This window comes from Theropithecus gelada, chromosome 12, assembly GCF_003255815.1.
Source record: "Theropithecus gelada isolate Dixy chromosome 12, Tgel_1.0, whole genome shotgun sequence".
NCBI lineage: Eukaryota > Metazoa > Chordata > Mammalia > Primates > Cercopithecidae > Theropithecus > Theropithecus gelada.
In genome coordinates, this window is record NC_037680.1 from 96,327,353 (window position 1) to 96,352,442 (window position 25,090).

The window sequence follows — 25,090 nt, forward strand, 5'->3', positions numbered from 1 at the left end:
GCACCTGCAGCCCCCCTCTTGCTGGCCCAAGAAAAATGACAGATTTTGTCTTTCTGCCTCTCTTCCACGCTTCCCTTTTATCTGGTTCCTCTGATCTCTATTCTCCAGTCCATATGTCTATTCTCTCACTCCGTCTTATCATCTGCTGGCCTTTAAAAATTTACATAAGGCCCTCATTAGAATTTAAAATTTTTTCTGCTGGGTGCGGTGGTGCACGCCTGTAATCCCAGCACTTTGGGAGGCAGAGGTGAGCGAATTGCTTGAGCCCAGGAGTTTGAGACCAGTCTGGGCAACATGGGAAAACCTTGTCTCTACAAAAAATACAAAAATTACCTGGGCATGGTGGCATGCACATATAGTATAGTCCCAGTTATGCAGGAGGCTGAGGTGGGAGGATCACTTGAACCTGGGAAGTAAAGGCTGCAGTGAGCTGAGATCACGCCTCTGCATTCCAGCCTGGGTGACAAAGTAAGACCCTGTCTCGGAGAAAAAAAAATAAACATTTTTTCTTCATGTAGATTCTGTAAATTTCTTATTAGGTATATCTGTATGTAGCCTTTTGGTTTGTTTTTACTTTTTGAATTGCTACCTTTTTTTTTTTTTTTTTTTTTTTTTGAGACAGTTTTGCTTCGTTGCCCACGCTGGAGTGCAGTGGTACGATCTTGGCTCACTGCATCCTCCACCTTCTGTGTTCAAGCGATTCTCGTGCCTCAGGCTTTCGAGTAGCTGGGATTACCGGTATCTGCCACCATGCCTAGCTAATTTTTGTATTTTTAGTAGAGACGGGGTTTTGCCATGTTGGCCATGCTGGTCTTAAACTCCTGACCTCAGGTGATCCGCCCACCTCAGCCTCCCAAAGTGCTGGGATTACAGGTGTGAGCCACAGCGCCCAGCTGATTGCTGCTTTTTAATGGGATTTTTTTTTCATTATATTTTCCAATCAGTTGTGTGTATGTAGCAAGCTATTGATTTTATATATACATTTTTATAGCTAGCTATCTTGTTGAATTATCCTATTGATTTTAACAGTTTTGTTTTTGTTTTTACTCTATTCTCTTTGGTTTTCCAGGTGTAGAGTCAAAACTAGTTGCAAATAATTATAATATTATCTTCTCTGTTATGTTTATACTTTTATTCTCCCACAGCAATGGTGAGTTTCAGTGCTGAGCATGGACATCTTCTCCTGTCCTCTTGGGTTTTCCATTTGGTTTCTTCTGAGGATTCTGCTTCTCTGATTTTGTTATGATTTGGGATATTGAACCTGAGTTCTGACCTGGGCTCTCATTGGTTCTGGGGAGTGAAGGTCAGGGGCTCAGGGGATCCTTAGAATTGGGGGCCCACAAGGTTGGTGGACTATTTAATCCTCTCCTCCATGTCCACAACTGAAATCCCTGTCCCATCGTCCCTGCTCCTTCCTGGTGCTTCCTCCAGCTTGACTTGTAGTCTTGGGAGCTTAGCAAAGTTGATTTTAGGGAAAGGAAAAAGAAGAAAGGAATGGTTACAAAACTCTAGGATTATTTCAATGCATGGATTTTATAATTAGAGAAATACATTGTGGATGTATTTCTAAGTATATTTTTGCATTAAAAAATACAACTCAAGCACTTTTAGGTGCCATGAACAGAAATCAAACTGAAGTCAGCTTACATTTGGAAATGGCAAATTCATTGACTCCTATCACCAAGCTGCAGGAAGGCTAGGTTGTTGCTTAACTTCCTCTCATCCCTGCTTCCTTTGAGGACTGACTTAACTCATAGGCTGGCCAGTACCCTAAAGTTGGAACCATGGTGCGGGCAGCTCTGGGGCTGCATCTTAATTCTAAGCACCTGGATTGCTTATCTCATTTAATCCATGGCATGAACCTATGAGGTGGGTCTTGTTATCCCCATTTTACAGATGAAGAAATGGAGCCTCAGTGAGGAACCTTCCAAAGCTGGTAAAGAGCTTTGGGATCTGGAGTCAACTCTGATTGAAGAGCTTGGGCTCTTAGCCCTGTGCATTCTCCTGCCTCTCCTCTTGAGAGCAGAGAGAAAAGAGCTCTTCCCACTCACTCCAGTTGGGCTGGAATGGGCTCTAATTGGCCCGGTCGTTTGCCTGTCCCTGGGTCAATTACTGATGTCAAAGGGATCAGTCTCTAGGATTAGCCCAGCCAGGGCTATAGAGAACCAAATGGAAGTAGAGCTGTTTCCCAAAAGAAGCGGGGGTGTTGTTCTGGGAAGGCGAAATAATAAATGGCCCCTACAACTCCCAAGCCCAAACCCTCCACTCCAGGTAGACCAGCTATTTCAATGCTCTGGGAACAAGTCAGGCACATTCCTGCCTCCCCATCTTTGTGCCTGTCATTCCTTCTCTCTGAAATGCTCTTTTCTCCTACATCCTGGGTCGCATGTCCCTTCTTTTTGTGTGTCGTATCTTTCTTTAGATCCCATCAAGCTTCCTCCTTTCTGCTGAGTTTTCAGGAGTAGCTCTACAGATTTTTCCCACTATTTGATTGATGAAAAGGTGGTTTCATTTTCCAGAGGAAAAAAAGGAACAGCTTCCTCTACTGACTTTTCCATGATCTTGCTCGCCCCTTCGAACTTTCCAGCTGATGGAACTTTGCTGGGAAAAAAAAAGCAGCTCAAGGTGCCTGTGCCAAGATATTAGCATATACTGCCCCAGGCAAAGACACCGCTGGCGTGCTCCATCTGTTTTTGCCAAGTTCTGTTATGTAAGTGACAGCTGAGGGTATCTTTTAAGAAGCGTAGTGTTTGTGAATGATGTGTCTTAATAAAGGAACAATGAGACACACTGGCATGCACAGCGTGCTTTGTGGGAGCAGGTTTTTTGCTGGAGGGTAATTTGGAGGTGAAAAGATGTTCAGGAGGAATAACAATTAAGGTGGGGTTGTGGGTAATAGCGACACGAGGGTTCTTTTCATTTGTGAAGGGCTGCCTGTGGACTGAGCCTCCTCTGGGCATCTCTCTTGGGGCAGGGCAAACACACTCTTGAGAATCAACTTTGAGGAGTTTGCTGGGCCCCCCAGCACCCACTCTTCTCCCACCCAAGTTCGAGACCAGTCCATGTTTAGCCCCTTGGGGAGTCTAGATATTATCTCTAAGCTTGGAAGCAAGGAATTCGCTTGGCCAGTACTGTGGTTGTAAAACATAACTCCTAGATTCTTTGGCACTTTTCCTATCTGGGATGGAGTCTATGACCTTTCCTCTTGATTCCACTTTGGCCAATAGAGTGTGGTGGAAGGGCTAAGACTGAAAAGGCCACGTGGCTTCCACTTGGTGCTCTGAAAGTGTTTGCTTTCTAGAAACCCCTTCTTAGAAAGGCTTCTCTCTAACTCAACTGCCACGTTGTGAAAAGCCCAACCTACATGGAGAGGCCACGTATAGGTGTTCTGGCCAGTCCTTTGGCCATCACAGCCCAGGCACCAGACCTGTGAGTGCAGAAGCCACCTTGGAAGCCCCAGACATCATGGAGAAGAGAAGGGCCGTCGCCACTGTACCTGAATCCCCACAGGAATTCGGAGCAAAATAAAATGGTGGTTGTTTTCTGTCGCAAAGTCTTGGGGATATAACAAAGATGATGGAAACAGTCAGAGTCTCTTGATGTCAGCTACAACCGAGGGTCCCAGAACCCCCTTCAGTTTTCTAGTGCCAGGGAGTCAGGAGTTGTGTGGTGTTCTGGGTAGAGTGGGGTTCTTTGTAGGAAAGTGGGATCCCGGGACAGCTGATGTTATTTCATAAGGGCTTCCAATGCATATAAAAATGATGCCATCTTGTCCAGGAGTGTTTTCCCAGCTTGGAGTCCACTTCACTTCCCATGACATTTGGGCACTCTACCCCACCCTATCAGCCTTGATGGAAAATTCCAATGGACCTTTTTCTCTACAGATGTATTTAGTCTCTAAGAAGCAAGTTCCAGCACCCCATCCACAGGGTTTGCCAACCATCCGGAAGGTTTGATCTCAATACCTTTCTTCCTCCTGCCATACTGTTTATCTCCTGGTCATGTGATACTGAGTTTACGGAAGCTTGAGGGGTTTCTACCAGCCAGGGAATCAATAAGCAGTGGTGAGTTATGCTTTTTAAAGGCCTGTGGAGGAAAGGAAGAACTATATGACTCAGTCCACTCTCTCAAGAGCTGGCAATTTATTTGGGGGAAATAAAACACAAACATGTAAAGTAAAATAATACAAAGATTGTAATATTTCCAGCATTTATATAGCACTTTCACCTAAGAGAGTGGGTAGCGAGTACTGTTCATTTTCTGTGTGTGACTGTCTGTTGGAGGTTTTTTTTTTTTTTGAGACAGAGTCTGGTTGTGTTGCCCAGGTTTGAGTGCAGTGGCGTGATCTCGGCTCACTGCGACCTCTGCCTCCTGGGTTCAAGCAATTCTCTGCCTGAACTTCCTGAGTAGCTGGGATTACAGGTGCTTGCCCCCACGCCCGGCTAATTTTTTTTTTTGTATTTTTAGTAGAGACAGGGTTTCACCATCTTGGCCAGGCTGGTCTTGAACTCCTGACCTTGTGATCCACCTGCCTCAGCCTCCCAAAGTGCTGGGATTACAGGCGTGAGCCACCGTGCCCGGCCAGGGACCTCTTTTATAATACATAAGATTATAAAGGAAGTGGATCATATTGTAATATGGCTATCCAAGCACTAAAAAACGAAACAAAATCAAATTTGTGAATGTAGTAACAGTTTATCTTTTGTATTAGCCCATTAAATAATAAAACCTAGCAATAGTTTTATAATCACCCTAATGTTACTCATAACTACTTCAGTACTACTGAAGTACATAACTTCAGTACATAACTACTGAAGTAGTTATGAGTATAAACTGTTTATTTTAGACACTGTAACAACTGTAGTGTGATATGAAATATCTGTGGTTCTGTTGGTGACAAAGTCACAGGTATGTTAATACCTCCATGTGAGTGCCTACATTCATAATTGAGAGAAATGTTAAATTTTAATTAGAGGTTAATGCAGGCAGAAGGGGGTACATGGTTTGTAATAAATTTAAAAACAATGAAAAAATTGAAGTTGATCTTGCCGTTTTTTATTTTTTATTTTTTTGAGACAGAGTCTCACTTTGTCACCTAGGCTGCAGTGCAATGGTGCAATCTCGGCTCACTGCAACCTCAGCCTCTGAGGCTCAAGTGACCCTCCCATCTCAGCCTCCTGAGTAGCTGGAACTACAGGCACATGTGACCATGCCTAGCTAATTTTTGTATTTTTTGTAGAGACAGGGTTTCACCATGTTGCCCAGGCTGGTTTTGAACTCCTGGGCTCAAGTGATCCTCCTGCTCAGCCTCCGAAAGTGCTGGGATTACAAGTGTGAGCCACCGCGTCTGGCCAGTCTTTATTTTATTATCGGTATGTACCATGGGCTTTAAATATTGTCAGTGGCCAGGCACGGTGGCTCATGCCTGTAATTCCAGCACTTTGGGAGACAGAGGCTGGAAGATCACCTGAGGTTCAGAGTTCGAGACCAGCCTGACCATCATGGAGAAACCCCATCTGCACTAAAAATACAAAATTAGCTGGGTGCGGTGGTACACGCCTGTAATCCCAGCTACTCGGGAGGCTGAGGCAGGAGAATCACTTGAACCCAGGAGGCGGAGCTTGTGGTGAGCCGAAATCGCGCCATTGCACTCCAGCCTGGGCAACAAGAGCAAAACTCTGCCAAAAAAAAAAAAAAAAAAAGATTGTCAGTGACAAAATACATCCCTTCAGGGGCCAAAGGTTCCCATTGCTTCCCTCCCTCACCCCCGTATGCCACTGAACAGAGATGTAATTCTGGTACTATTGTTTCCCCATCTAAGATCAAAGATACCTAAATCCTATCCATGGACTCCAAGTTACAAACTCCTGTTGTATGGTGTGTCATGGTATGGGGGTGGGCTTTAGAATCAGACAAGTTTGAGTCAGCTGTGTTATTGATTTGTTATGTGACCTTGAGAAAATTGCGTAACCTCTCTGAGAATAGGTTTCCTTCTCTGGATAACAGGGTATAATAACGGTGCCCTTTCCATGATTGTTGGGGGGATTCCCTGAGATCCTAAAGTGAATGACGTGGTGAGCACTGTGTTTGGCCCTTGGAGAGGGCTCCATCAATGGTGGTGGAGCTGACGGTCATTGTAATGGTTGATCTTCCCATTGGCGCTATGCGAAGGTACTGTTGCCTTGGTTTATCAGCTGAGAAAACCCATCTTCAAGTCTGCTGAGGTGTTCTAATGGGGCAGGAGATGCCTGCTGTCCTGCTGTCACCCCACTGCCAAAGAGAACCTGATTTGCTCTTTCTCTCCGCCATCCTGCCCTCCTGCCATGGTGGGCAACGAGTTGCAGACTCCAGGACCGGCTACCAGAAGTCCTGCTCGGGCCAGAACTGACCTAGGATGGGAAGGGTTTCCCTGGACCAGCGGGAACATGTAGGCTCTACTGCCCAGCAGGAAGGCTATGCTGGCATTCCAAAGCCCTGCCCTAACCCTCCCCTCCTATGAAGCCCCTTGACTTTGGAGATCACTCCCTGTGAGAACCCTTAAAGCCCTCCTCGCTGTGCCACTCATCTGGCACTTGATGTACATGTGGATGTTGTGCTTTATCTTATGCCAGCTGCTCTCCTCAGTTAGATCATAAATAGACTGAGGGCAGGGAACGGCAAGATGATTCCTGTGGATGGAAGGAATTCTGTCTTCCTCCCTTTGCAGCTGAAAGCCTTGGACAGAATAAGTGCTTAGTGTGGCTGGGTGCGGTGGCTCACGCCTGTAATCCCAGCCCTTTGGGAGGCCGAGGCGGGCAGATTACCTGAGGTTAGGAGTTCGAGACCAGCCTGACCGACATGGAGAAACCCCGTCTCTACTAAAAATACAAAATTAGCCAGGTGTGGTGGCACATGCCTGTAATCCCAGGTACTAGGGAGGCTGAGGCAGGAGAATCGCTTGAACCTGGGAAGCGGAGGTTGCTGTGAGCCAAGATCGTGCCATTGCACTCCAGCCTGGGCAACAAGAGCAAAACTCCACCCCCTTCCCCCCAAAAAATGCTTAGTGAATGCTTATTGAATGAATAGAGAAAATCAATGGTGAAGGGATGAATCACAGAATCATGGCTTCTGGGTGTACTTCTCAGAGCTGGTTTTGGGCCTTGTTGCCCGGGACCCTGGCCTGTCTGTGTTGTCATATATCACTGAACCCTTTAGTGTTCACACAGGGTGTTTGCAAACACCTTGGGAAGTGGGCAGGGCAGCTAGTGAGGCTCAGAGCCAGCACGCCACTCCAGAGGCCTGACTCCAGGGAAGGTGCCTTTTCCACTGTACCTGGATGCCTTTGTCCCTTAGGGCTGCTATAACAAAATACCGTTGACTTGGTAGCTTATAAACCGCAGGAATTGATTTCTCACAGTTCTGAAGCCTGGGAAGTCAAGATCAAGGCAGATTTGTATCTGGTGAGGACTCACCTTCCGGATCATAGGTGGTGCCTTCTTGCGGTGTCCTCACGTGGTACAAGGGGTGGAGGAGCTCTCTGGAACCTCTTTCATGAGGGTACTAATTCCATTCAGGAAGGCTCTGCCCTTATGACCTAATCACCTTCCAAAGGTCCCACCTTGTAAAACCATCACACTGGGGATTAGGTTTCAACATAGGAATTTTGAGGGACACAAGGATTCAGACCACAGCAGCAGCATGCAGCCAAGAGCTTAAAGCCTTGGCATGCCCTGTCCCCGTATCCAGAGGTTAAGATTTAATTGGTCTGAGTGGGGTCCCTAAAACTTGCCAGGTGGTTGTATCCCACCACCCCTGACTGAGAACCACTGCCCTACTCCAACATGGAGGTAGAGTAGGCAGCATGGGGCTTTTCATGGGCAGGAGTCCCAGCTCTCCCACCCACTATCTGTGTGATCCTGGAAGTGACTTGACCTCTTCAGGCCTCAATTTCCTCATCTGTAAAATGGGGACAATGTTAGCGCCCAGCCTCTAGGTAGGTTGAAGAAATTGAATGAGACAATGTGTGCAATGCTCTTCACCGAAGTACTTAACAAATGGCAACTGCTATTATTATTATTACTTTGTTGACATGTATGAGTAAAAGTGGAGGAGAGCCTCTGGCCATAAAGCTGTCTCTGTCTTGACTCGTTCCCTGTCCTGTGTTTCATGTAGGTCTGGACCCAACATCCCAGCACACATGAGTACCTTGTGCCCAGGACAGGGCTGCTTGGTTGTCTCCAGCCCCTGGACCCAGCAGGCCACGGAAGTTTGAAACTGTAACAAATCATTTATTATCCAGGCAGAAGGGATGTAAAGGGAGAGACTCCTGCATTTAAAGCACTTTTACTTTATTAAGAGCCTTTCTAATGTAAAATATGCTCACACAGTCACTTTCCACGGCAACTACATTACCATTATTTTCAGCACTCTGAGGACAAAATGAGATTAGGTGTGGGGAAGGGGCTGGAGTAGGGTGAGCATTCGAGGGCTGGATTTAAATCCAATTCTGCAGGTTGAGCCTGTGTTAATGCAATATTATAGGATTTGGAGGCAAGGGCCTCTGTGGCTTAATACAAGGTTCTCCAACATCTGGGTCATTGGCAGTGTCACTGCTGCTTTTATTCTAACTATGTCTAGAGAATAGTCAGGGTGAGAGCTAATTCTTAATTCCCACAATTGCTTGCCTTTAAGGCACCAAATAGGCACTCCTGCCAGCAGAACTTTCTTGATCACAAGAGACCCGAAATAGAAATGGTTTAACCCTTTCTGGATGATTAGACAAGGCAGGGGAGTCCACGTCCCCAGTATCTTTCCATTCCATTCAGATGAATTTCAAACAGGAGAGCTTAGAGATCAAAGAAGGATGCACATTTAATTACCCCACTGCAGCCACAATCTGCTCAGCCTGCCAGGAGGCCCCATGAACCTGAGCAAGTAGCAGTGCCACAGTCACCAGGCATAGATTCATCAAAGTCTCATGTGCTAGGCTTTTTGAAGGGTGCAGTGATTGAGAACTCGGCCCCTTTCCAGAGGGAGCTTAGATTTTAGCATGCAAAAAACTGTAATGAAAGATACAACTGTGACCAGGGTCTTGAGCAAGCAGGGCAGTGACTATTCTTAGGCTGACTTAATAGCCATTCCCAATCTCCTTCTTGCTTTCTTTGTTTACTCTAGGGGACTTAAATCCTCATTTCCCACCCTCCGTTGTAACTAGTCAGTGATGATATGGTTTGGGGTCATGAATTCTAAGCGGAAGTCTGCTAGTGGGTTCCAGGAAAACCTTTGTTCTCCGGATAAAAGAGGAGTAAGCAACTGGTCCTCCTACTTCTCCTTTATTCTTACCTGGAAAGCAAATATGATGCCTGGATATGTGGCAGCTGTCTTGCAGCCATGAGGCTGAGAAACGGGTTCACCAATAACCAATCACAAGAGAGGACCCCCAGTGCTTGGAGGACAGCAAAGACCATCACTATGCCAACCACCATGACTAGAAGTCTGAACACTTCTGCCCATTGCATTGCAGGCTGTAGTTTTACCAATTGCCTGAGTCCTGTGAAATAGAACATATTCACATACAGCTAGTTACAGGAATTGGATTTACTACTCACTGACAGTCAGCAAGGGACAAAGGAGACTGGGATCCATTGTGAGTCAGTCCCCTAAGGAGTGTGAATGTGTTCGAGACAGCTGCCCAGTGTGGATGGAGTTTCCACTGCTTGTGCCCCACTTTCATGGCAGCTGAGGGCCCCTAAAGGATAGCTCATTTTCAGTTAAAAGCCTCGGGGGTTCCATGACTCACTGAGCCAAGCTTGGAAGGACATCCTGCTTCCAGGGAAGAGAGGAACAAAGTGTGGGCTGTCCTGAACAGTTCCCTCTAACTCAAGATCTTACATACCCAAGGAGGAACAGGAAAAGAGCCAAGCTCTTTCAGGCAGTCCTATCTCAGGATGTTGCATTCCAGCACATTCTAAAGTTATTCTGAGAACTACATGCAGGAAGGAAGGGGATAGGAACTGGGTCTTCCAAGTCCATCTGGGGACTGTACCAGATAAAGGCCACTGTGGAGATGCTGTCCCTGACATTGTCAGGCCCCCAAAGCAAAGCTGGCAGCTGCCTTCCATGAGACGACCTCTTATGTGAGAAAAACAAATCCCTATTTATCTAAGCTGCTGTAGTTTTCTGTGTCCTGAGACTTAATGTCATCCTGATACAGACAGAGAAAAGTACAGATAAAGTGTCAGGGGGCTGTCCAGGTGGGACACGTGAGTTGGCACAGGAGAGGTAAGGAACGACTTCATGTGGGAGGTCGTGGCATTTGAGTGGAGACTTTAAAGATTTCAGGGTTAAATATGTAGAGATGGGAGGAGAGTAAGCCATGGCGTTGGCAGAGGCTGATGTGGGAAGCAAGAACCACTGGGGAAAGAGGTGAGCATGTTGTAGAAACGAAATCCAAGCCTGACAGAACAACAAATACTCGTGTGATTGGGAAGCCCAAGAATGGACTCACTTCAGACATGTTTGTATCCAAGAACATACATTTTATCTTTGGGAGTTTGTTGCCTTTCCAGCTCTTCTTTCTGCCTTTGTCCTTGAAGAGCTGCCTTTGAGCGGCAGATAAGATGACCAGTAGTGGTGTCAGACCCACGTCCTTGCAGCTTAGAAACGTGTGTGGAACAAGAAGTCTGGACTGTTTCTTTGTTTGTTTGTTTTTAATGCACCAAACACATTCACATTTCTTTTCTTTTCTTTTCTTTTTTTTTTTTAAAGCAAATAACAAAGACCTAGTTTACTGGCTTTACTTTTTTAAACCTAAGCTTAACATGACATACGTAAACAATTGTCAAAACTAAGCCGCCAGCATTTGTGCACAACTGAAAAACATCCTTAATTTATATTAAACCAGAAATGTATTACCATTAAAGCATGAATATCTTTCACTACTAAATACTGAATAAAATCGAAATGATTTCTGTAAAAGATTTATCCTGGCAATGTTAATGTCATAGCAGGCTGATACTACTTGACTCACATTTCAGACGCAATGGGAAAGCAGGTCCATGCTGGTATTAGTGTATGATCTTGTCCTACCACTAAAGAGTCAAGGCTCACCTTGGAGTAAGTTTAATAAAAGAGCAAAGTACATACAGAGATTTACAACAATTTTAAAGATAAAAAAAAATGGTCCCTGTTTTGTTTTGACTCTGTGTCCCCATGCAAGTCTTATCTTGTAGCTCCCATAATTCCCACATGTTCCCTTCCTTCCTTCCTTCCTTCCTTCCTTCCTTCCTTCCTTCCTTCCTTCCTTCCTTCCTTCCTTCCTTCCTTCCTTCCTCTCTCTCTCTCTTTCTTTCTTTTCTTTCTTTCAAGGTGGAGTCTCACTCTATTGCCCAGGCTGGAGTGCAGTGGCGTGATCTCGGCTCACTGCAACCTCTACCTCCCTGGTTCAAGCAATTCTCCTGCCTCAGCCTCCGGAGTAGCTGGGATTACAGGCGCGCGCCACCATGCACAGCTGATTTTTTTTTTTTTTTTTTTTGTATTTTTAGTAGAGACAGACTTTTGCCACGTTGGCCAGACTGGTCTCGAACTCCTGACCTCAGGCAATCTGCCTGCCTCAGTCTCCCAAAGTGGTGGGATTACAAGTGTGAGCCACCATGCCCGGCCTTCCCCCTTTCTTTACCTGCCTTCCTGTTGGATGGATACATGGCTATTTTCTTACTGTTAGAGATATATATTCACTCTCTCTCTCTCTTTATATCTCTCTCCTTCTCTCCCTTTTTCTCTCTCATTAAAGCAAAGAACATAGCAGGAGGAATGGGAAAAGTAGCAAATCCCAGGCTGGTCTCATCATTTCTGGGCTGAAATAGAACCACTTGTGGTGTGTGGAATCGTGGCATCCGGTGTGCCACATTCCCTGCTCCCTGTTGTCCTGCCCTGTCTATCTTTTAGAATCACCGGGAGCCCCTCTCTCAACCAAGACATCAACAACAGAAACAAAACTGCTTCCTCTGACCAGCAGGAAACTTGCAGGTGAACACACTCAGGCTTAAGTAATTAGGCAAAGAATGCGGCTTTGTGCAGTTGCTGTTAGAGGCTTTGTTTCTGCTCAGTCCCTGGAGTGCCCCTGCTTCCACTGCTGTCCTTTGCTATTAGACCGGGCAGAAATCTGCCTCTTTCATGCATTCCTTCTACTGCTGTTGATTCAGCTCCTTTTACATACCAGGCACCTTTCCTGATTCCACTATTCCGCCAAAGACTCCTTCGGAACTTTAAGCACTTTAAGCCACCAAATGCAGCAGGCACTTTTTTTTTGTTTTTTTTTTTTCTTTCTTTTTTTTTTTTTGAGATGGAGTCTTATTCTGTTGTCCGGGCTCACTGCAACCTCTGCCTCCTGGGTTCAAGTGATTCTTCTGCCTCAGCCTCCTGAGTAGCTGGGGCTATAGGCGAGCACCACCACGGCCGGCTAATTTTTGTATTTTTAGCAGAGATGGGGTTTCACCATATTGGCCAAGCTGGTCTCGAACTCCTGACCTTGTGATCCACCTGCCTTGGCCTCCCAAAGTGCTGGGATTACAGGCGTGAACCACTGAGCTGGCCAGCTGGCACCTCTTACGCTTGCTTTGAAAATATACTTCTGAGGTTAGTCCCCATCTTCCTGTCTTGTGATTCGAATCCTTTCCTTCTTTCTTCCCTAATTCCTGTTCTTTTTCTCTCATGGTCTCTGGCTACCCATTAGCCTTTGGAAAAATTCTATTATGTTTGCCTGTTTGTTTTTTTTCTTTTTAATGTATATGTTACCAGAAAGGGGTCCCAATCCAGACCCCAAGAGAAGGATCTTGGATCTCACACAAGAAAGAATTTGAGGTGAATGCACAGAGTAAAGTGAAAGCAAGTTTACAAGAAAGTAAAAGAATAAAAGAATGGCTACTCCATAGACAAAGCAGACCTGAGGGCTGCTGGCTGGCTATTTTTATGGTTACTTCTTGATCATATGCTAAACAAGGGGCTGATTATTCCTGAATTTTCTGGGAAAGGCGGGGGGTTGGTGGGTGGGGGAGGGATTTCCTAGCACTAAGGATTCCTTTCCTTTTAGATCATATAGGGTAACTTCCAGAGTTTGCCATGGCATTTATAAACTGTCATGCTGCTTGTGGGAGTGTCTTTTAGCATGCTAATGCATTATAATTGGTGTACAATGAGCAGTGATGATGACCAGAGGCCACTTTTGTCACCATCTTGATTTTGGCAAGTTTTGTCTGGCTTCTTTACTGCATCCTGTTTTATCAGTAGGGTTTTTGTGACCTGTATCTTGTGATAATGGTCCTGCCAACCTCCTCTTTTTTTTTTTTTTTTTTGAGACGGAGTCTTGCACTGTTGTCCAGACTGGAGTGTAGTGGTGCGATCTTGGCTCACTGCAAGCTCTGTCTCCTGGGTTCACGCCATTCTCCTGCTTCAGCCTCCCTAGTAGCTGGGACTACAGGCACCCGCCACAATGACTGGCTAATTTTTGGTACTTTTAGTAGAGACGGGGTTTCACCGTGTTAGCCAGAATGGTCTTGATCACCTGACCTCGTGATCCACCCACCTTGGCCTCCCCAAGTGCTGGGATTACAGGCATGAGCCACCATATCGGGCCCAACCTCCTATCTCGTCCTGTGACTAAGAATACCTAACCTCTCGGGAATGCAGCCCAGCAGGTCTCAGCCTCATTTCACCCAGCCACTGTTCAAGATGGAGTCGCTCTGGTTCGAGTGCCTCTGATGTGTACCAATCTATTGTGCTCATTGAAGCTTGCCTTTTTATACACTTCCTGGCTCAGAGAAATACTTTTTTTTGGAGGCAGCAAATGTAGCAGAAAGAACAGGCAATTTTGAAGCAAGAAGAGTGATACAGTTAGGCTTTGTGTCCCCACCCAAATCTCATCTTGAATTGTAATCCCCGTCGCCCTCACACGTCAAGAGAGAGACCAGGTGGAGGTAATTGAACCATGGAGTGGTTTTCCCCATGCTGTTCTCGTGACAGTGAGTGAGTTCTCACGAGATCTGGTGGTTTCATCAGGGGGTCTTCCTCCTTCATTTGGCACTTCTCCTTCTTGCCACCTTGTGAAGAAGGTGTCTTGCTTCCCCTTCGCCTTCTGCGATGATTGTAAATTTCCAGAGGCCTCCCCAGCCATGCTGCGCGGTGAGTCAATTAAACCTCTTTCCTTTGTAAATTACTCATTCTCTGGAAGTTCTTTATAGCAGTATGAAAAGGACTAATACAAAGAGTTTTCTGTTTAAAGTCCTGGCACCGTCACTCACTATTGTGAGCTCGGGCAAGTTGCTTAAGCTCTCTGTGTCTGTTTCTTCATCTGTACAGTGGGTATGATATTAATACCTATCTCATAGGTCTTTTTTTTTTGGTCTTAAATGAAATGTTTCATGGGAAAAGTATGATGTATGCTGAGAAGCAGCACAAAGACATTTCATGTGTGCGGATCTCATGTACGTGGATCATGCAGAAGCCAGCTTTAGTCCTGACTGCAGAAAAGGGATGTTCACATGAATGTTGGGAACTGGCCTGCACACCCAGATTCCCAGATCCAGGAAAGCCCTTCATTTCCAGTGCTTTCCATCCTTGCTCCAGAGGCAGATGTTAGAAGCGGACTGAGACGTTTTCTGGATTAATTGCCCCCAAACATTCAGGGTTTTACGTTTCAGAATGTCTGAACAGGTTGGAATTTGAATCTCCCTTCTGCCACTCCTTGTCTTATTTTGGAAATGAACTTAAAGTCACATTTTTGAGATTCTGACTATGTGACTCGCTGAGCTATTTGGAGTGCTGGTTTGAGGCTGTTTCTAAGCCTGGACTCTTGACCCGGCTTTGCCTGCAGCTCTGGACTCTCCCTCAGGCTCCAGGGCTCCCTGTGTCCTTGTGGTGCTCTGGCCTCTTGGTTTTGTTGTCCCTTGGCCTCTTGGCTTCTGAGTTAGATTGGGCATCTCTGAGATTCTTTGGCTACTGAGTCTGTACATCCCATGACTCCCGTCCTCCCTCTCCTTCCACAAGCTGGTCAGTGACCATGCAGCCTTCTAGGTGATCCATACCTTCTGGAACTTTCTGCTGGGAAGACCTTGATAGGCCTAATCCCTTCTTTAACATCAAATACAGCTGCCCTCATTCTTTTAATAGAAGCAGGTGAACTCTGACTGGATTTTTTTGTGCTCCAGTGAGGCTTGCTGTGTTTAGTGGTGTATAGGATACATTCCCCACTTTTCCCAAATGATGTATTATATATGCAAAATAAAATTTTATACTTTATATATGAATAATGTATATGTTACAACATGAGATATATTGCATATTGTATAATACTATACACATAACATATCCATCAAATATATGGCATTATACAATGTCTAATTGCTTATTATATACACGAGTTTTCTTGTCAGTCTTAAACACGTTGCTATCAGGGACAGCTGGAAGGCTGAGACAGAGGTAAAATAATGGGGCATGCTGCCCCCTAGTGGCAGAGGATGGAAACATACATTTCTGCAAAGGCGAGCGCTTTTCATCCTCTTACCAAAAAACAAAACAAAAACGAAAACCAGAGACCACACAGATGAATATAGAATTTGAATAATTCCACTATGTTATGAATTTAAGTGTTTTTTCACTGCAACTCATATTCATAAATACCAAGATATTTCTTTTTAGCTTAATGATTTTATTTTTGTTTTTAGGGATAATAGACTTTTTTTTTTTTTTAAACCCCACATATATATTTTTAGCCGAGTCACAATGCAGTGTACTATATTTACAGGAATAAAATAAAATATTTCCCTTATAGCTTAGTTTTTATTTTTTCCAAAAAACTTTCTGAAAAATTGAGACGTATCTGATATCCCTGGGCATTTCACATGCTGGCAAACATGGCATTTTACTGGCTCTGGTGCACAAAAAGCCCTTGAGCACTCACCAAATGCTTCTGTGGAGTCAAAGGTTCCGAGCAGGCTGACTCCAGGTTGCTAGGGAGCCTCTCTAGGAGGCCAGCAGGCCTCTGGACGACCCCGACTGGGGTCTGCTGTGGTATGTGGCCCTCTTTGCTGGTGCAGCAGCTTCCTCCGGTTACTTTACTGGCATTCCTTTGAGCATCTCCACCCTGGGGCCCAGGCGGGGGACCCTAGCCATAGGTTTACACCGTCCCCTGATACCAGGCATGGGAACGGTAGCATTTGCTGATTGCGTGGGGCCCTGGCCACCGTGGGAATATTTAACACACAACACCTTAGAGTGGAGGTGGGCAGATTTTTTCTCTGAAAAGGACCAGAAAGTAAATATTTGATTAAATTAATTACTCAATTTATTTAGAGACAGAGTCTGGTTTTGTTGCCCAGGCTTGAGTGCAGTGGTGCAATCTCGGCTCACTGTAACCTCCACCTCCCAAGCAATCCTTCTGCCTCAACCTCCCAAGTAGTTGGGACTACAGGCGTGCACCAGCACTCCTGGCCAATCTTTGTATTTTTAATAGAGACAGGGTTTCTCCATGTTGGCCAGGCTGGTCTCGAACTCCTGACCTCAGGTGATCCGCCCACCTCAGCCTCCCAAAGTGCTGGGATTAGAGGCGTGACTCACCGTGCCCTGCCTAGAAAGTAAATATTTTAGACTTGTGGCTCAATATAGTCTCTGTCGCAGCTCCTCAGTTCTGCTGTCATGGTGTGAAAGCGAAACGGTGTGACTGTGTTCCAAAAAATTTTCATGAACAAGAATATAATTTTAATGTGTCATGAAATAGTACTCTCCTTTTGAGTTTTTTCAACCACTTTAAAATGAAAAATCATTCTTAACTTGCTGACAGTATAAAAACAGACAACAGGCTGGAAGTGGCCTGAGGGCCGTAGTTTGCTGACCCTCGTCTGAGTATCCCGTCATTTCTTTGTAGCTATGGCAGTCTTTTCCAACAATCACAAACAACCGAATTCATGACTCTATTCTATCCAGTTTCCTGGATAAGACACAGTTCATAACTGGTTAAAGTGTCTGGTCAATTCCAAACAGGCACATATTTATTTAGATATTTAGAACTGCTCTGTGGAGCCCAGCCCTTTATTTCCTCCAAAGAATTTGTTGATCCACTGAAAATTTTCTTTCAAAAGCAACCTCATGGATGTGTTTTGTGAAAGTCTCATTTAGAACCTTTGGGGCCTCGTTTAGTCACCCATGAATCCTCATCTTTTCATGTACACATCTCTGTCCATTTTCTCCTTTCTTCTTCCTAATTAGCTGCCTGTATAATTAAACCTTTCCTCATTGAGAGGTTCTGAGCCCTCACCGATGCGCTAATCACCCTGTGGCCCTCCTGTGGCCTCGTCTATTTCCTTTTGAGATGGAGTGCCCAGCACTGAACAGCAGTCAAGGTCGGGCCGCCCGCATTTGTATTACACACTAGTTTGCCATTACCGCGGTGTTCGCTCCTTAATACAGACTAATACCTCATTCTCCTTCCTGACCTCCAGTGAGCATTGTGTGGCCATATTCAGTGCTGGCTTTGTGATAATTTCAAGATTTTTTTCTTTAGGAAGTTATAACTAATTCAGGGCCCATCAACGATCATAAATAGTTTAAATTGCTCTTTTGAGTATGAACTGCCTCCCATGGGCCATTTAATTTACTGAATGTCCCCTGGCTGTGCTTGTTCTGTGACCAGCCCCTGTCCCTGCCCTTATTAACTCTGTTTCTGTATCTCACTTTGGTCCAGTCGGGAGAGGTGGCACCTATATTTGGGAATGAGCTTGTGCTTGGCTATTGACCTACCTAGCAATGCATTAAAGATGGATTTGATCTGATTTAAAGTTTTATAAGCCCAAGGGGGTTGCCTCTGGAGGATTTTTAGAGGCCAGATTGATCCTGGAATTGTGCTTAGAGGTGGTTTGCATTTGCTCAGAGAAAATCTAGGAATTTTACTTTACCTGAAACTTTCCTGGTTTTGGGGTTTTACTGGGTTTTAATAATTTGCCAACTCTGGAAAACTGCAGAGACAAGGTTTTGCCTAGTTGGCCAGACTAAGTTTTTTAGCTGTCTCCAATTGATAACTGTTTAAGAGGTTTAAATACACAAATTAAGTTGGTAAAATTTGAATGTGTGAATCTGGGTGAAGGATATATGGTGGTTTGGTTACATTATTTTTGCAGCTTTTCTGTTGGTTTGAAGTTCTTTGAAAATGAAAAGGTCCATTAATTAAGAAGGTGGGTCAACATTCGGTCACAGCAGCACCTGCCGTTTGCACACTGCTGGCCCGCCTTCCCCCATGGGCCCTTTGGTGTGTACTTGGATTTACATCAGCCCTGTCCCAGTGAATGCTCCTGCTCTTTTGGTCCCTGTCCCCACTTGCCTGCCCCATCTCAGTCAAGAAGTAATCAAACATGGGCTAAGCATCAGTATGACAGGGGAGTGGGGAGTAAGCAGACATTGTCCTTATCCTCAGGACGCTACAGTCTAACAGGGAAGACAGAAACTAAGCAGAGAAGCACAAAAGACTGTAAAGGAGAAGTACAGGTTGTGGAAGGGTCTAACCCACTCGGGGCTCAGGGAACCCTTCTTGGGAGAAGTGGTATATTAGTCTGTTCTCACATTGCTAATAAAGACAAACCCGAGACTGGCTAATTTTTTTTTTTTTTTTTTTGAGATGGAGTTTTGCTCTTGTTGCCCAGGCTGGAGTACTGGAGTACAATCGCGTGATCTCAGCTCATGGCAACCTCCGCCTCCTGGGTTCAAGCGATTCTCCTGCCTCAGCCTCCCGAGTAGCTGGGATTACAGGCATGTGCCACCACGCCTGGCTAATTTTGTGTTTTTAGTAGAGACAGGGTTTCTCCAGGTTGGTCAGGCTGGTCTCGAACTCCCGCCCTCAGGTGATCTGCCCTCCTTGGCCTCCCAAAGTGCTGGGATTACAGGCGTGAGCCTGTGAGACTCACACCTGGTGAGACTGGCTAATTAATAAAGAAAAATAGGTTTAATGAACTCACAGTTCCATGTGACTGGAGAGCCCTCACAATCGTGGTGGAAGGCAAATGAGGAGCAAAGTCACATCTTACATGGCAGCAGGCAAGAGAGAGAGTATGTGCGGGGGAACTCCCCTTTATAAAACTATCAGATCTCATGAGACCTATTCACTATCATGAGAACAACACAAGAAAGACCCGCCCCCATGATTCAAATACCTCCAACCGGGTCCCTTTCATGACACGTGGGAATTATGGGAGCTACAAATTGAGATTTGAGTGAGGACACAGCCAAATCATATCAAGTGGTGTTTGAGCCCAGAGCTATCAGATGGTGGGGATTAGCTTAGCAAAGAGAGGGTGCAGGTGTGCTGTAGGTCGGGAGACTAGCATGTGTGTGGGACTCTGGGGGCGTGTCAGAGGTGTTGAGAGAAGCCCAGCCTGGCTGGAACAGAGAGTGCAGGGGCCTGGACAGATGAGTTAGGAGAGGCAGGCAGGGTCTTGCAGACGGCTTTGATAGCTTATTTTTCTTTATTCTGAGAGCTAGGGGAAGGAGTGGGCAGTAATGTTATAATAAGATTTGCATTTTTGAAAACAAACCCTCTTGCTGCAATGTGGAAAATGAATTGGAAAAAGTGGCAGTGGTGACAGCAAGAGAAGCAAGGAGTCTATTGCAGCATCCAGCAAGCAGTGATGCTCTCTTGGTCCTGATGGTGGCTGGGCCAATAGAGAAAATTGGGTAGATTTCAGAGTTGTGTAGGAGGTGGACTCACAGACTTGGTAATTAATTGGACTATCTCATTCTGATAGTTTTTAATTGAAAAATTTCTCCATTTTTCCTTTTGCTTTGTAGATATGGTTGGAAAATACTTTCCCCAAAAAGCATTTGCAAATATACCCATTTACATGGCACTGTCTTGCTTGTGTAGGCCCAAGATGAATATGTCTCATGCAAAGATGATGGCTTATCTCATTCAATAAGATTGTGCTAATTAGAAATTAGGACCTATCCATCTCGCATGTTCTGGGAATTTAAGCTGTACGAGATGGAAATTAATGTAGTTTTTAAGCAATCTATTGAATTTATTAAATTGCAATTAAATGATAGAGTTTGTATTGGAAGATGTGAATTTCGACAGGAAAGAGGCCCTGCATGATACAATCACAATACTGACAAATAAATGCCGTTGTACTTTTCCATGACAAGTATGATTTACAATTATAGTAGTACATGGTTCTCTTTGATTTATGGCATCCTGTTAGCCATGGAATTACTTAGCAAAATCAGTTTGGCTTGATATAAGATTTTTTTCTTGTCTAGAAAAAAGTTTAGCCTGAGGAAAAGATGACATTAATTTAGGAATAGTGGAGTTATCATTGAGTTATCAAAATAAATCTGAGGACATAAATCAATTCTACTGCATGGAGAATGCTAAATCGATAAGTCCAGAAAGACTTTATTGATTCTACGGCCATCACTCAAGCCTTCTTCATTAGATTCCTCAAGCATATGTTTAATTGAAATGATAAGGTAGATAACTTTGGGTAAATCCACACATCCTGACTTTGATATGGGGTTGTTCAAGGTAATGAAAATGATTTGGCTGAGCTGGCTCTCTCCTTTAGAGTCAGGAGGGTACACATGGGAAAACTTCATATCTTCTTTCTGTCTCCTGTAACTTCCACTCCAGGCAGATGCTAGCTTAACAGTCTTAGGTCACTTCTTTTAATTCAGTTTAAAAACTGTAAGAACAAACTGATCATAATATTAAGAGAACATTTAAAAATTAATACCACCCTGAACCCATTGGCAACTACTGTGCTGAACTGTATTATCTCTTTCTATATCTTGTCTCTCTCACTTAAATGATTGTGAGCAGTTGAGGGCAAGAGGCTTTTAGCTCAGTATCCCTTAAATCTTGTTTCAATGCATAAGTATCTTTATATAGCTGCAGTCAGAACTGTATCCGTTAGCTGTTGCTGCAAAACAAACAACCCTCAAATTTAGTGGCTTATAACAAGAACCATTTTATTTGTTCATGATTCTTGGAGTCAACTAGGTGGTTCTTCTGTTCTGGTCAGCTAAGCTGGTACTGGATAGTTTAGGATGACCTCACTCACATGTGTGGCAGCTGATGTGGTGACAACTGGGATGATGACCACCTGCTTCCCATTATCCAACGGGCTGGTCACATGACAGCAAAAGCATTCCCATCAGCAAGAAGGGAAGTAATTCTCAAGAACTCGTGCAAGTACTTATCAAGTCTTTGCTTGTGTCACATTTGCTAATATTCCACTGGCCAAAGCCAGTTACATGCCAAGTCCATATGTGAGGATTGGATAAATGGATTTTACCACTTGATGAGAGAAGCTGCAAAAATACTGTGGCCATTTTTTCTGATATACTACAGAATTGAAAATAAATTTGTATTTTTCTGCTTTTAAAAACAACTATAGGTGCTTCCTCTTTTTATATTTTTTAAAGCTAATATATTATATATTTACTACTTGCTAGAGGCTTTAAGTATAATCTGCAGATGACTCTAAAATGCAAGTAAAATGATTATTCCCATGTTACCATTAAGGAAGCTCACTGAAGGTCACACAGCTAGTAAGTGGGGAAGCAGAGATTTTAACCCTGATCTCTCTGGCTCTACTTACTCTTAGCAGACTTGTCATCATGATTCTTCTTTCCCTCTTGTTGGGTGTTCAGATGTCCATCATTCTTTGAAGTTGTAGGAAATATCAGGAGGATTTCCCCAAGTTGTGTGTGCAACTAGCCCTCTACTTCAACGCTTTTCTGACCCAAGGGTGATTGGACCTTACAGGAGAACCATGTCAACCTTCAAGTGCACCAAATAAGATACCTCTAACTTTAGGTGATTTTGATGTTTGAATTTCCCCTAAGCAATAGGGGCAAAGGAGTGGTAGCAAGATTTCACCAAACCCTAAATTAAGGGTCTGGGTACCAACCCATGTGACTGCTCACTGTCTCCTCCCTCTTCTTACCAGGCATACTATTGCATTCAAACATGGTCCAGCAATCTTTCTTTTCCTGCCTCCTCTTCCTAGATCAGGTATCTTCCAGATGATTATCATGAAATTATTCAGGTATCCTTCAGCCTTCCCCTGGCCAGTCATCTTCCTGTGATTTATCAGCTGACGGTTGGTTCATGGTGGAGCTAAGCTTATCAGACTTCAGGCACAGGATGTGCTTTGGAGAAGGCTAGGTTTGGTAAACCTACTTGTCAAATGGGTGATATTCAGAACAAAACAAAATAGGTATAATTAGTTGGACTAGAAAGATCATACATGAAGATTAACAATGACATCTAGGAGGAGCCTTCAAAGCTTGGCCAGGAGCTTGGCCAGGAGCTCAGATGGGCTTCTCCACATCCTAACCACCACTTCAAGAACTTAGGCTCATAATTAGGCAACTTCCCTAAAATCTAAAATCCAGGTATATGAATGCCTCAAATGCTCAGCCTCTCAAAAATTCCCAGCCCACACAGGTGTGTTTTGGGCATTTTCCTGTGGTGTCCTGGAGTGGCTCATACCAGCTCATGAGAGCTGATTGTCAAATTTTCAGGAAATTTGCAAGCCAATTGTTAAACACAGCCATTCTTAAAAATTAAATTGTGTAAACTTACAATAAAGTAAATTACATGAAAAAGGCAATAAATTCTCAAAACTCATTACTTCCTATTTATTCTACTACCTTTTTACTATTCTCTATGATCGTGAGGTTATTTCTACCCATTTTATCAGTATGGTGGAAACAGTATATCACGGTGTGCTATTGCACATTTCTTCCCAATTCTGTGGTCCATGACATCAAAATGGTAGCTTGAAATCAACCTTGGTAGGAACATTTACACGTTGGAAATCTGCAAATGGTACAAATCAGGGCTTGATTGATTGTCTCATTGATTACCTAGACTTAAGAAAGTGATGGAGAAGATGTGAATAATGCATATTAAACGTAAAATTGTGTCATGTCCATAACTGTTACATTGTGAATAGTAAAAAAAGCTTTGGAAATTCTCCTGGTATTTGAAATTATCATCTGATTCAGCAAGCAATCACTCATGTCATTGAAGAGCAAGTGAAAATACTGATATACATCTTTATTATCTCACTTTCTTTTCTCTTATTAATATAAAGGAAAATATCAACCAACATTCATGTTGTAACCACACTCATTTATCTATTCCAACCATCGATTGAGTACAGATACAAGAATTTTGCAAAAATTAACAAAGCCTTGTGTGAGAATCTATTGGCTCTATGGAGTTTATAATAAAGAGTATAATTTGTTATTATCTGTAAATTGGCTGCTATAGATCTTTTATATTGGTAAGATTTATATCAAACATCTACATGCTGTATGTCTATGTATGCATTCATTTTTTCCCAGAGAGCAATTGTTAAATATTTACCAATGCTCTTTCTGAAGATGTTGAAGTGTGAGGATGTGGTAGGTCCTCCTATGTGAAGTTCTGGATTTCCCTGGGTCTTCTTGTAGGAAATGTGATCAAGTGTGCAGACCACACAGAAGTGAAAAATCTGTATGTCATCTCTGTGAACGAGACCAAGGGACAGCGGAACTTTCTGCTGGTGTGGGTAACATGGTGACGGCCATGGTCAGTAAGGCAAGCCAGAGCTCAGAAGGAAGGTGCATCCAGCAGCGGTCATGTGACAACAGAAGTCATGCCAGAGAAAAGATGGCTTGTTTCTTTATTTTGAAGATAACGCCAGGGTTGTAGTAAACAATAAAGATGCGATGAAAGGTTCTGCCATCACAGGGCCAGTTGCAAAGGAGTATGCAACCATGTGGCCCAGGCTGACGTCCACTGCTGGCAGCACTGCATGAATCTTTAGCGTATTTATAAAATGTTAAAAAAAATCCATTAAACTCCGCCCCCGCCTCCCAAAACACCCACCAAAAACCATTTACAAGGCCGGGCGCGGTGGCTCAAGCCTGTAATCCCAGCACTTTGGGAGGCCGAGACGGGCGGATCACGAGGTCAGGAGATCGAGACCATCCTGGCTAACACAGTGAAACCCCGTCTCTACTAAGAAATACAAAAAAACTAGCCGGGCGAGGTGGCAGGCGCCTGTAGTCCCAGCTACTCGGGAGGCTGAGGCCGGAGAATGGCGTGAACCCGGGAGGCGGAGCTTGCAGTGAGCTGAGATCCGGCCACTGCACTCCAGCCTGGGCTACAGAGCGAGACTCCGTCTCAAAAAAAAAAAAAAAAAAAAAAAAACATTTACCACCATGCTATTGGCATATTCCCACTGCTGTCTTACTGGTCACATAGAAGTTGGTGGACTTTCCTTCTCGATCTGTGTCCTTGATAATACCATTTATCCTTTTATCCTTGGCTCCCCTCAGTCACAGAGTGCCCTATAAATGAGCACATTCAGGCAGCTGGGGACGTCCAAAGAGGGGGGAAAATAAACCTCCCTGCAAACTGAGGCTTTCATGGGAAGAACTGAAACCTAAGCAGGTAGAGGACAGCGTTAGCAGTTCCTGGGTCTCATTTTAGGTCTCCTGTGAGTGAACGTCTTGTTCATCACGAAGGGCATTTGAGAATTTTTGCATTTACATTTACCAAAGTAACAGGGGCGACAAACATTTATCTGCTTTATCATTTACAAAGCACATCTACATTTCTTAGCTTATTTCGTACTTCTAAAGATGTCTCTGTTTCTAGCAATTCACCCGCAGCTGGAGAGGGGGCTAGTTACCATAGACACTGGCTCGCTCTCCACGGTGTAGCGGCCTCTCAGACATGGTATTAAAGGAGTTTACTTGCCCCTTCCTATCCTCTTTATTATACCCAATCTGCAGTGAATTCAGGGCAGGAAACAAAACCCCACAAAAGGGTTGTTATTAACGGTTCCAGTAGAGAGTAATCCCACTTGCCAAAAGTAAGTAGGATGTGGTTACCTTTGAATTTGTTTCTCTCCCCAGGGGTCATGGGTGTGGAAGGAGAGCCCTTGTATGTTGAGGGCAGAAACCAGTTGCTTCAAGCGTTATGGAGCAAGTTGCTTAGCATTTCCTAAATACTGTACCTGCCGTAGCTTTCTTCATACGGTAAATTTAAAAGCACATTGATATTCAATAAAGGAAA

The 25,090-nt window shown here is 44.3% G+C and overlaps 1 pseudogene; it reads left to right on the forward strand.

The window, feature by feature from the left end:
- Window positions 1-6,112: 6,112 nt before the first annotated feature.
- LOC112635891 lies at window positions 6,113-23,826 on the forward strand (annotated as a pseudogene).
- Window positions 23,827-25,090: the final 1,264 nt, after the last annotated feature.